We start from the raw sequence: 14,238 nt of genomic DNA on the forward strand, positions 1-14,238 counted from the left end.
CATTTTTTGTTTTGTTGTTGCTTTAGTTTTTGGCTTTGTTTGCTTGCTTTCGGCTTTCTGAAGAATTGCAGCCTCAAGTCCCTGTAGCTGAAATATCATTTGCATTCACTGCTCCAGTGGGCAAATGAAGTGGGTGGTTTCACTTCAATTTTTAAAAAGGATGTGGGGTGGTTTCTATTTCAAAATTTTGAAGAAAAAAAGTGGGATGGTTTTAGGTCCAGATAATATCTCACCCTACGTTGAACTCTCATTATCATGCCTTTGTGACATTGACTATATTTGGAAATATACAAGCAGGGGATAATGAAGGAAAGCAAAGAATGAAGTATCAGGCAGCAAATGCACCGCATCACTTCTCTTGCATCAGAGTCCCATGAAGCAGCTTTTCCAACACCTTCCTAGCTTCTCTGCCAGTTTCTGGCTATAAAGAGGTGGTACAGAAACCAGGAGATCAAGAGTGATGCCACAGAAGTGACAAGGAATCTGATAGGTTTCCCAGCCCTCACCAACTTTTCCTCTTCATTTTCTGACCCACCTGATAAGAGCAGCCCATGATTATTATGAAAGGAACCAGGAAAGCCAGGAGAAACCAAATGAGAGCCAAATGAACATGATACTTTAGGCCTTTGTCTATATATCATCCTAGTCCCAAAGAAAACATAATTCTTTTGTTTTCTTTTTTTAAAAATACTTTTATTTTGCTTTAAACAAATACAGATAAATATAGACAACCAAAATTACAAAAGAAAATTCCTTGATACAGTGGTGCCTCGCAAGACGAAATTAATTCGTTCCACGAGTTTTTCATCTAGCGAATTTTTCATCTTGCAAAGCACGAAATCCCATAGGAATGCATTGAAATTCAATTAATGCGTTCCTATGGTCAAAAAAAGTCCAAACAAAGCCAAATTTGGTACAACAAGAGTTTATTAAGTGCTCTTTAAAGTCACACATACTGTAAAGAGCATTTCAAAAATTGAAGGAACAATAAATTAAGTTTCTAAACATGACAGAAAAACTTTTTTTAAAAAAAACAACAACAACATGGCCCAATGGTCACAGAAAATCATAAAAATGCAGAAAAAAACCACACAAGCTTCCAGATTCTTGCAAACCCCTCCCCAACACCAAGTCCTTGAATTCCAAACACCCCAACCCAAAATCCAACCCCCCCAAAAAAAGTTTTAAAAGTTTAAAAGAAGTTTTGGAAAAGCTTCAAAAATCACCAAAAACCTCAAAAAAAGGCTACCACACCGCGTTCTATGAGTTGCTCCTCGAAGTCAAGTCGCAACTGTATTAACGGTGTTAAGAAAAAGGAAACAAACTTGCAAGACGTTTTCGTTTTTCGTCTTGCGAAGCAAGCCCATAGGGAAATTCATCTTGCGAAGCAGCTCAAAAATAGGAAAACCCTTTCGTCTAGCGAGTTTTCCGTCTTGCCAGGCATTCGTCTTGCGGGGCACCACTGTAATAATAATGATGAAAAAAGCTAAAAAAACTACAAAAAATATCAAAGTACATGGCATAGAACATAAGCCATTATGGGAAAGGAAAAAAAGGAAAGAAGGAGGAGGGGGGAGGGGGAAAAGGGGGGGAGTAAAAAAAGGAAAAAAGAGGAAGATGAGCCAAAACACAAGAAGACTCATCTATTGTACATGTCTGTCAAGATCACAACAGATCATTATTCTTATCAATCTCTCTATCTGCATTCCATAGAATCCCTCATCTTGGTATCAGGGAACATTTCCCTATGTGGTATCATTCTAAACATAACCAGGTCTTTCTTGATGAACCTTTATCCCCTAGATAATTATTTAGACATTCCCATTCTTCTTTCCACATCTTTTTAGGTTTATCTTTTATTGCATCTGTCAGCTTCGCAAGCTCCAAGTACTTGCACAATTTGACTACCCATTCATCTTTCCAGTGTTTTGCCACTATAACCCTTGCTGCTGATGTCGCATACATAAATAACCTGGTTTTATTTTGGGGAATGTTATCTGAAACCATTCCTAGTAAAAATTCTTCCGGTTTCTTGCAAAATGTAGTTTTTATCAATCTCTTTATCTCTTCATAAATCATATTCCAAAATCTTTGTATCTCTAGACAGGACCACCACATATGGTAGTATGTTCCTATCTGTTCCTTACATCTCCAGCACTTGTTATTATATGATTTATTTTTGCTAGTTTTACAGGGGTCAAGTACCATCTATAGTACATTTTCATAAGATTTTCCCTTATAAGGAAGCAAGCCATGAATTTTATATTTTTAGTCCATAATTCATTCCAAATATTGGGTTTGAATGTATGTCCCAGGTCCCTCTCCCATTTTACTGTAATTTCTTTGATATCCTCCTCCTTTCTTTGCCAATTCAAAAATAGTTTGTACATTTCTGAAAGTGTATTTTGATTATTATATAATATATCCTTCTCCAGATAGGATTGTTTTTGTCAAATCCTTTAGTTCTTTTATCCTTTTCAATGGTGACTTTTAGTTGATAATACTCCTACCAGGTTATTCCCTTCTGTTTCAGTTCTCTTAGGTCCTTTATTTTCGGATCACTACTTATTTCCTCTACTAAATCCTTGTATGTTAACCAATCGCTGTTCACATTTTTCCTATGAACCATCATAGATTCCATCGGTGACAGCCACCATGGTGTTTTGGTCACTACTGATTTTTTACTCCTCTCCTATACTTCATATAATGCCCTTTGACTCAAGAAAACCACCATTTTATATATCAAATTGGGGAAAATAAATACAGTAAATGGGCAAAAGTACAAAGATTCACAAAATGTTTAGGGGTATGCGCACCCCTGCGTTCCCCCAGAAAAAAAGCACTGGATATACCAAAGGCAGCTGCACTTCCTTCAATCTTCAAGTGGCCAATAACCATGGGAAGGAAGGGATATCACCCTTTGCTCATGATCACGTCCATTTTTCAGGGGACTTGGAACAAGTGGACTGTTCCCTCACCATCAAGAATGCCAACAAAAGTGATGAAAGAAGATACTTTTTCAGAATATAGAAAGGTTTTAAAGGCTTAAAATATAGTTACCCAACAGAACCACATCTGAGACTGCAAAGATGCCTGGCTCTCTGCTGAAGCCTCTGTCTGCCTCTGAGCCTTTGGGATAGGGTGGCCGTATCAACCTCCTTCCTCCTCACTTCTCTTTCCCCTAAGTTTAAGTTCTAGCCTTTTCCTGTCATTTTCACTTTCACTATTCTCTTCTCATAGCGAAACCCTAGAATGCCCGTCTCATCAGTTGTAGGTCTCGCTGAGCACAATAGTGTTCTCTCCAAAGTACAGCTGGGAGGGGCAGCCCCCTCAAATATTTCATTGGGGGACTGAAGTCCCCACAGCCCCTAGGAGTTGGCTCCTATGCTTGGAAGTACTGCTGAATTCAACAGTTCTTGCTCTCAGGTAAGTGCTTATGAGTCCTGTTCATAAGCCCCTGGTCACAAGTTTCCAGAAGCTGCGGTCAGCTAAGTAGAACTGGTTGTATAATACTTTATCATTCCTTGTTCTATACCTTTCTAAGTTTCTGAACTTCTACCTTACCTAAATCCATTAAGCATTTATCAGCAACAGTTAAGATAATAATTCAACCCAATAATTCCTTCCATAACTTAGAAGATGTCAAAGTAGTCCCCACACTAGTAGGAGCCATCAAATGTTACACACAAACAAACATAGACCATTCAGAACTTAAAATATTGAATTATTTAGTTTCGAATGATATGAATGCAGGAAGAGAGTGGAGTGGAGATGGGAGAGAAATACAATCCAGTCTGCATTTAAAGGCAAATTTACCTAATTCTCACTTTCTGAAACAATATGTGAACCTATCCTGCAAAATTCACATGTCTCACAATTTTACAATGCATTCCTCTGACCAAGCCATGTGTCCAAAAACCACATATAACAGGGTAGAATGTGCATAACGTTTAATATATTAGTGAAAATAACATACAAAATGTATTATATTAGGGAGCATCGCTTGGCAAAAATATGAATAACAGGCAAAATTGCACACAAATGTGTGCATTAGGAGGCATTCAGAGTAAAGTGTAAAGGGAAGTCTTCTTTCTGCACATAACTGTTAGTCTCTTTCTGCATAAAACTGCTCCATTTTGGGGAAGTTTTGCTCCTCTTTTTCTCTTGCTTTCTGAGAAGTCTTGCTCTAGGTTTTTCCCTGCTTTTTGCACACACTGTGCGAACCTGCTCTTCACGCCTAGCTGACTACAGAACCTGATTACATTGTTACATGCTATGATCAATCATTAAGTAACAGACATCCCAAGCTCATGGAAAACAAACTGTACTTGCTCTCCATGCCTAGCTGATCATAACTATAGAACCCAATTGTTATATTGTTTGTGCCAATTAATCCCTAGTTACAATTCAATTAGGAGGCTTCATGCCTGTTAGTTCTAGCTCCGATTCTCAGCCTTCTCTCCATCAATGATAAATGATCACATGTAATCCCCACCTTTCACATGTAATTCCCGCCTTAGTACTTATGTTAACCAATCACAAGTTTCTGTGTGTATGTATCAACCAATCAGCCACAGGCACACTTTGGCAATGCTTGTAATATTCAATAAAAGAGGCTCTCAGGGTCCGCCCAGACAGACGCCTAGCTACACCTGCCTCTCTCGTCTCCCGTGATTTTTCATTTCTACATCTGGTGACCCACGACGTGCCAGATCCCTTGCGCAGCCGAGCAGTCAGCCAGCCTCATACTTCACTCGACTGGAGAAGTCTTAGCCGGCTACACCGTGAGTATGGGGGGGGGAGCTTACAAAGTCCCAGAAAGTGCATGCTACTGAACTGCTTCATTTAGTCAGACAGAGAGGTGCAGGTGCTCATGTTTCTTTAAAGGAAATTGAACGTCTGCTATGTGAGATTGCATTTCAATGTCCCTGGTACCCTGAGGCGGGCTCCTTGGGGGTAGAGGCTTGGCAAAAGATTGGAAAGACTCTTTTTGCAGAGCCCAGGGCTCCTATTCATTGTCTGCTAACTTGGCAGAAATGCGCAGTTGCCGTGGCAAACTTAGGGCCCCTGGCCTCTCAGGCGTCTCCCACGGCTCCTGCACTTCTAACTATTGCAGACAATCCCCCTCCTTACCCCAAGCTTTTGCCTCCTACACAATCCTGCCAATCCCTCCCTCCTTTGCCTGCTTCCACCTCATCCACCCCCCTTCCCCCCCTCTTGCGTCTGCTCATACAGGAGCTATGCCTCAGCCCACACCCATTCCCCCTTCCCCCCCTCCTGCATCTGCTCATACAGGAGCTATGCCTCAGCCCACCCCCATCCCCCCTTCCCTCCCTCCTGTGTTTCCTTTGCCTGCACCTGCTTCTTCAGAAGCTGTGTCTCAGCCCACACCCACTTCCCCCCCTCTTCCTTCCCCCCCACTTTCTTCCCTCCCTCCTTCCACCCCTCCCTTGCCTGCCTCAGCTCCTGCCTGTTTCACAGGAGCTGTTCGTGTTGCACTTTCTCAAGCCAGGCAAAAAGGTCTCCTTTCCTTAGAGGAAGAATCTGAGTGGGCTGGTGAAATGCCATCAGCTTTCCCTGTCTCCAGCTCAACCCCATCAGCTTCCCCTGTCTCCAGCTCAACCCCATCAGCTTCCCCTGTCTCCAGCTCAACCCCATCAGCTTTCCCTGTCTCCAGCTCAACCCCATCTGCTTTCCCCATTTCTTATGTAAATCCAGGCACAGCGCAACAACAGGTGCTGTATGAAACCCTTCCTTACTCTGTAATGCGAGAATTGAGAAGGGCCATTGTTGATTCTGGTCTCAAATCCACTTATGTGACAGGAATGCTGGATGGAATAGCAACTGCTTCAACTGCAATCGCCCAGGTCATTTTGCGAAAGAATGCAGAGCACCTGGCGGTGGGGCGCACAGGAATGGTGATGCCAATAAGGCTAAACCTTCCAAGAAATGCCCAAAGTGCGGTAAAGGCTATCATTGGGCAAATCAGTGCAGGAGTTCGGGAAACTCCTTAGGGGCCCCACTCCCGGGCCAGGACAAATAGGGAGGCCCCCCCCCCCCGCCGTTAGTCTCCACTATTAAAACCATCTCAAAGCATACACGCTCTGATTTTACCATCGACTTAATTAATCAAAAAACCAAAGACACTGTTTTACCTGGTGAAATTGTGCTTATGACCACCCAATTACCTCCTAAAGTCGCAGGCTTAATTTTACCCAAATTTTCTGCGGCCAAAGAAGGAATCCAGGTTATTCCAGGAGTTCTGGATCCTGACTATGTAGGCACAATAATGGTTCAGTTTTGGAGCCATATGCCCATGCAATTAAAAAAGGGTGAGTCTTGGGCGCATTTGGTGGTGCTCCCTTCTCATCCTACTGCTTCCATTATGGATATTAATTTGCACGAGCTTTCTTTTTTCCCTCCACAGCTTTTAGCTGTTATCCAGCGGATTGGTCATCAGAAACTTCTTCGTAAGTATAAAATCAATGGAAAAGTTCTGGAAGGCTTGATTGACACAGGCGCAGACATTTCTGTAATTTCCAGTGATTGCTGGGACCCCACGTGGCCCCTTGAGTCTGCTTCTGCAGTCTGGGGTGTGGGTGGCCCCCAAAATTCTTCCAAAAGTGTACAGTGGCTGCCTGTTTCTCTGCCTGATAGTTCTGAAACCATTGCATACATCCAGCCCTGTGTGCTGAAAATCCACCTTAACCTGTGGGGAAGAGATTTATTCCAACAATTACAAGCTACCATTCAATTTAATGAGCAAGCTTGCACTTCCCCTCAACTGGAACTCTTCTGGTTGTGTCCTGGCTATACGTTTAATTACATTCCAGCAAACATCAGCCATGGCACACCTTGCTGTTTAAGCCGTTTGTCCATCATTTTACCCAAGAAACACCATTTATCCTGCTCTTGATATCGCTGCTCTGTGAAATTGACTAACGATTGTGATGCTTTTGTCTCCTTTTTCAGTAGGTCTGAATATATCTCTTTAGTTGTTTCTCTCTTAGGAGTTCCTGGATTGGCTGTACGGAATCGTATGAACATTAATTCTTCAGCTTATTCTGCAGAAAAAGCCCTGAATTTTACTTCAGAAGCTCTTCACCTTTTGAATAAAGAACAGAGTGGACTACATAATGGACTTTTACAAAATTGCGCTATAGATTATTTGCTGATGCTTCATCATTATGGCTGTGAACAAGTGGACAACATGTGCTGTTTTAATATTACTGATAATTCCAAAGCCATCCAAAAGCAGATCTCTCATTTGCAAAATCTTACACATCACATTAAACAGGACGTTGGTTTTCCTGGCCTTTGGGGTTCTTTCACCCAGTGGCTTACTGCTTGGCTACATAATCTTACTTGGCTTCGTACTCTCTTTCAATATGCCCTTGTCATTATATGCATCTTAATTTTGTTATGTTGCTTCCTTCAATGCGTTCCTGGCCTCATAAGTCTTTTCTCCCGGCTTCTCTCTCCCCCTCAACCACCTAATAAACTTCTCGCCGCCTACCTTGTGAAATGGCAACACCAACAGTAAACCTAAGGTGAGATGTGGACGGGCTTATTTTGGGCATGCGTTGGCAAACCACGTATCCTGAAGTATTCTTGTCCCATCGATCCTGGACGGACTTATTTTGGGCATGCGTTGGCAAACCACGTATCCCGAAATATTTTTGTCCCATCGACCCTGGCGAACTTATTTTGGGCATTTGTTGGCACACCACTAATCCTGAAATATTTTTGCCCTATTTACCCAGAATGCCTCGCAAACAAGAAAAGAAAGGGGGAGATAAAGGGAAGTCTTCTTTCTGCACATAACTGTTAGTCTCTTTCTGCATAAAACTGCTCCATTTTGGGGAAGTTTTGCTCCTCTTTTTCTCTTGCTTTCTGAGAAGTCTTGCTCTAGGTTTTTCCCTGCTTTTTGCACACACTGTGCGAACCTGCTCTTCACGCCTAGCTGACTACAGAACCTGATTACATTGTTACATGCTATGATCAATCATTAAGTAACAGACATCCCAAGCTCATGGAAAACAAACTGTACTTGCTCTCCATGCCTAGCTGATCATAACTATAGAACCCGATTGTTATATTGTTTGTGCCAATTAATCCCTAGTTACAATTCAATTAGGAGGCTTCATGCCTGTTAGTTCTAGCTCCGATTCTCAGCCTTCTCTTCATCAATGATAAATGATCACATGTAATCCCCACCTTTCACATGTAATTCCCGCCTTAGTACTTATGTTAACCAATCACAAGTTTCTGTGTGTATGTATCAACCAATCAGCCACAGGCACACTTTGGCAATGCTTGTAATATTCAATAAAAGAGGCTCTCAGGGTCCGCCCAGACAGACGCCTAGCTACACCTGCCTCTCTCGTCTCCCGTGATTTTTCATTTCTACAAAAGTGCATTCAGAGTAACAACAACAACCCACAATCTGATGTTGAAAAGTGGATAACTAATTGTAAGATTGGGAAAGTGGGAACCTGAAATTTTCCCATCATTACACTGTCATCACCAAAGGCTGGCAGCAGCAGGATCATATCAGATATATTTATATGATCATATATGACCAGTGTAAAAAAACAGCTGGGGTAATAGACTCCATAGAATACAGAATGTTGCATGCAGTATATAGACAGGCAAGTCCTGTAATATTTTCCATCTGTGCAACTGTCACTGAAGCCACATGAGCTCTTGTCTTGATTGTGGCATGTTTAACAGATGTCATTTCCTGTAAGTTATGCTTATATCTTTTCTACTTATATTAATATATTCTAGCGATGTCCTGTGAAATACCAATCTATGAGAAGAAGCCAAAAAGACAGAGGGACTCATTGTCCTGTTTATATGGTAAGTACACCTAGATTTAACAACAACAACAACAACAACAACAACAACAACAAGTTTATTATTCACATGCTGCCCAGCTGACTGTGTTGGCCCAGCTGCTTTGGGTGGCTTCCAACAAATTAAAACACAGTAAGACATCAAACATTAAAAACTTCCCTAAACAGGGCTACCTTCAGATGTCTTCTAAAAGTCAGAAAGGTGTTTATTTCCTTGACATTTGATGGAAGGGCGTTCTGTTGGCTTTTTGCAGTATGGTAACGCTGCAGAGAGCTTGCTGGGGAGATCATGCATTAAAAAGAAAGGACTCAAAAATAACTTAAAGAAGGTTTTAATAAGAAAAACAAAAACTCCATTAACACTAAATATATTAACAAACAAACATGACCCAACCACCAACCCATCCCCCAGGGTAATGGGAGAGCTAGGTGCTGCTCCTTATATACTACACCCAGATGCTGACACACCTTAATCAAATACAACTCAGCAGCACCTGCTATGTTACACAGCTGTAAAGCTGGGTCTCGTTATCTTGCTCTGGCCCTTGCTCTGGCCCCTTAAAGACATACACATGGAGTGGAACAATGATGAACCTTTACATTTAAAGTAACCATTCAACATTTCCCCTGCGGTTCATCATTGTGGAACAAAAACATAAAGCATACTTTGTACATGTTTTTCATGTGTAACCTTTGGAAGTGCTTCTTGTAAACTGCAACCTATAATGTTTGGTATGTTTAAGGTACATTACCACTCTCTTAAGAGCAGAGAAACATTGTGTAGTGGGCTTTTCCACAAATTGATGCATCTTTTAACAAAAGCTTAACTGTTTCATATTTTACACTTGGTGAATAGCACAAATCATAATCTTCGCCTGGAATTTGTTGAAAGCCCCTAGCAACTAATCTAGCCTTGTACCTTACAACGTCATTTTTGTCATTCATTTTAACTCTATAAACCCATTTTGAATCAATAAGTCTCATATCTGGGGTTTGTGGTACAAGAGACCAAGTGTTATGCTCTTTTAAAGAAGCTATCTCAGAGTTCATAGCTTTATACTAATTTACAGCTTGGTGCATAGGTAAATTCTGAACATCACCGTAGCTTTTTGGCTCAAAAACCACCTTATTGGCATACACAGTATTAAAATGTTCATCTGCAAAACGTTGTGGCTTCTGCCTCTTTCTATCTGAACGTCTCAGTCCGGAAGGAGAGTCAGACTCCTCAGACTTAATGGGACTAAGTGAACTACTAGTTTCTGGTTGAAAATCATCATTGTCAGACTGAAGAGGTGCCTGTAGGCTAAGCTCACGGTCAGAAAACTCAAGAGGATCTAACCTCCCCTCGGGTGCCTGTGACTTTAAATCCAACAAATTATCAGATTCAACAGGCTTTTTGTCTTTTTCCATTAATTCAGAAGCACCATTTCCTGCTGCTGCTGCTGCTGCTTCCTCTTCTTCCTCAGTATCATTTATACCATCAGTATCTTGGAAAACAGCAACCCCATTCCAATTTACAGTTTGTATCATGCTTCTGGTAATATGAAATTTGCCAGTTGCTGGTATGTAAATTCTGTACGCCCCCTGCTGGTAGCCCATTAATTTTCCCTGAACACTACGCTCACCCAATTTCTGCTTAGCGGGATAATGCATAATTACATCTGAACCCCAAATGCGTAGGTATTTCAGATTAGGGCGTTTTTTAAACAGCTTCTCATAGGGGGTGACATCTAAACCAGAATGATAACTGCGATTTCTAACATAACAAAAAGCATGGAGCGCTTCAGCCCAAAAGTCTTTGGGCAGATTAGCATCGTGCAGATAAGTTTTAACCCCTGCCTGCAGGTCACGCTGCACAACTTCAACAAGCCCATTTTGCCAGGGACTTCGGGGGCAAGATAACTCATGAGTAGTCCCCTGCGCTTCCAGGAAATTCTCAAAATCCTCAGAAACAAATTCCCCGCCCCGGTCAGAAAACAGGTTCTTAATTGGTTTGTTAAAGTGCGTTTTTACCCAGTTGCAAAAAACCTTGTACTTCTCAAATGCTTGGGACTTCTCAGCTATTGCATAAGTCCAACAATATCTACTATACTGGTCTATGAGAGTAAGCCAGTACTTAGAACCTCCTAATGATGGTGGGAGTGGCCCAACTAAATCACAATGTACACGCTCAAATGGCTCAGTCACTTTCCTATCTGAGCACCTACCCTTGCGTGCAACCTTAATCTTATTCTTGCAACAGGATAGAGACTGCATAAAGAATTTGCATGGTTTTAAGTTGAGGCCATCGACAATATTCTTTGTCTTAATTACATCAGCAAAATTCAGGTGTCCCAGAATTCTGTGCGCCATGTGGACACACCCAGAATGTGGCCTTACATTCCTCAACCCCTGGCTTAACTGTGCTGCTCTGCAATTTATAGGCGATTGGGAGTAGGTGCGAAAATACAGTTTATATAAACCATCAGATTCCCGGGCATACAATAGACGTTTGTTCCCCTCGAAAAACTCACACATAGACTTTAAGAAACGCACAGTTATCCCTTGATGAGCAAAGCACCTTACTGATAATAAATTGTCCACTGACGGGCAGTAAATGCAGTTTGCTATAGTAATGTTTAAAGAGTCAAGTTTAACAGTACCCCTGCCAAGCGACTGCAAGACTTGTGAATTGGCTAAATGTACATTACCAATTTCCTCTTCGAAAGAAATAAACAAGCTTCGATCATTGCAGACGTGCTGCGATGCTCCTGAGTCGACAACAAAAGACTTCCACTTGGCATCTTTAATTCTTTTACAATCTTTAGTCCGAGCGTGAAAAGCTCGCGGCTCGTTTCTGTCTCTACTATACGATGCCGGCTGCTGGGCTGACGACCGTGATTGACGAACAGAAACAGGCTTGGGAGTACTTTGCTTTCTTTTGGATCTGCAGTCCCTTGCAAAATGTCCTTGCTTATTGCAGAACCAACAACGCTTTGCAGCTTTAAATGCAGTTGTATCACCACAGGTTTGCATATGGCGTTCCTCATTCTTTCTGGAAACAGGAGTGCTTATGGCACAAGCCTCCCTTCTATCCAACTCGCCCATTAATCTTGCCGTTACCCCTTCCACAGTTAATTGTGCTGGTGGAACAGCAGATATCTGGCTAGCTATACCATCAAAGTCCTCATTAAGGGAACAAAGGATGATAAAAATATACTGAATATCAGGTATCTCCATGTCCCTTTGAATTGATTCGCTGCGTATTGCCTCCAGACGTCTCAAGTGTGCTGCCAAATCACCACCAGGCTGCAACTTCGTCTGGTACAACTGCTTGAAAAACGTCAATGCAGACGCTGACTCTTTTCTAACATGCACTGCTGCAAGACTGTCCCACATTTCTTTGGCAGTTTTCTTATTCCTTATATAGACTACTTGCTGGTCGCTGACTGCCAAATTAATTATCGCCCTGGCTTTTGCATCTCCTTTCGACCAAGCATTAGTTACAGGGTCAGGAGGGTCATCAGTTACATAGGTCCATACTTCTCTAGAGGTCAAAAGCGCCTCCACCCGAAAAGACCATAAACTATAGTTCTCATCTGTTAGCTGTGGGAAGACCAGAGCCTTCTCAGTTTCAGGAACCCGGTCAACCATTCTGGAACTCTTCCAGACCCACAAAAACTACACTAACAGGAGAAGGAGTTTTCAAACCTTTCTCAGAGTCCAAAAATATGCAGTCATCCACTCAGCAGCTGGGCCCATAACCAAAGATGTTGGCTTTTTGCAGTATGGTAACGCTGCAGAGAGCTTGCTGGGGAGATCATGCATTAAAAAGAAAGGACTCAAAAATAACTTAAAGAAGGTTTTAATAAGAAAAACAAAAACTCCATTAACACTAAATATATTAACAAACAAACATGACCCAACCACCAACCCATCCCCCAGGGTAATGGGAGAGCTAGGTGCTGCTCCTTATATACTACACCCAGATGCTGACACACCTTAATCAAATACAACTCAGCAGCACCTGCTATGTTACACAGCTGTAAAGCTGGGTCTCGTTATCTTGCTCTGGCCCTTGCTCTGGCCCCTTAAAGACATACACATGGAGTGGAACAATGATGAACCTTTACATTTAAAGTAACCATTCAACACGTTCGACAGGGCGGACACAACTACTGAGCTTTAGGATGAAGGCCACCTTTCCTCCTAATAGTGGATCTATTCCTTTAGCATATGAATGACAAAGAGATATTGATCAAGTGCATCTTTCACAAATACTGCATCTCCATGCTGGAAAAGATGCATCTGTTAGATTCCTGGCTGACATGCATGTGTTAAAGGAACCTTGTTCAGGGACAATGGGGAGTTAGTTGGTAGTATTCTTATTCTTATTCTTATTATTTAAAATTGTATATCGCCTTTCATCTGAAGATCACAGAGCGGTAATGCTACATGAAGAGAGAAGGCAAGGACTGGGAACGCAATGGCACTGGTAACAAGAAGCATAGGTGACAACTGCCTGGGGCCCTGTGTGCCCCAGCACCCACAAAATTCCCCATGAAGGGGATGGGCACCCACAAATTTCATTTTTGAATTTGAATTTTTATTGGAATTTTATTTACAACATAACACAACCCCCCCACCCAATACACAAATCCGCCCTCATTAAACATGAACATAACATACAATGAGCATAACATACAACAATACAAACAACCAAATAAAAGACTTCCTTTATCCTGTATCTGGCCTCCTTGTTTACTTCTTATAAACTGTTTTCTTTATGAATTAAGATTGTTCTAATTATAGCTTAAATATCCACAAAGCCTCCTGAAGACATTAATCAAAACAAGTCCAGGTATGTATTTTAGGGCACTGTTTTGTGAAGTATTCTCTGCATTTTCCCCATGCTTTTTGAAACTCTTGTCTAGTGTGATCACTAACTGCCTCTGTGTATCTGAAGAAGTGTGCATGCACATGAAAGCTCATACCAAGAACTAACTTAGTTGGTCTTTAAGGTGCTACTGGAAGGAATTTTTTTGTTTTGACTATGGCAGACCAACACGGCTACCTATCTGTAACTGCCTCTGTTAATCTAGCCAGTTCAATATACTCTAACAGTTTATCTTGCCATTCCTTTTTTGTTGGCACAGTTTCTTTTTTCCAGTTTTTAGCAATTAGGATCCTTGCCACTCTTGTGACATAGAGGAATATTTTCTGATCTTCTCTTGCTATATCTGCGTCCGTTATCCCTAGTAGAAAAGCTTCTGTATTTTTCATAAAGTTATACTTAAACATTTTTTTAAGCTCGTCATACACTGTGTTCCAGGAGCTTTTGATTTTTTTTACAGGTACACGGGCACCCACAAATTTCAGTGCCTGCTCAGGCAAGGAATCC

This window comes from Podarcis liolepis (genome assembly GCF_965112155.1).
Source record: "Podarcis liolepis genome assembly, chromosome: 7".
In the NCBI taxonomy this organism is placed as follows: Eukaryota; Metazoa; Chordata; class Lepidosauria; order Squamata; family Lacertidae; genus Podarcis; species Podarcis liolepis.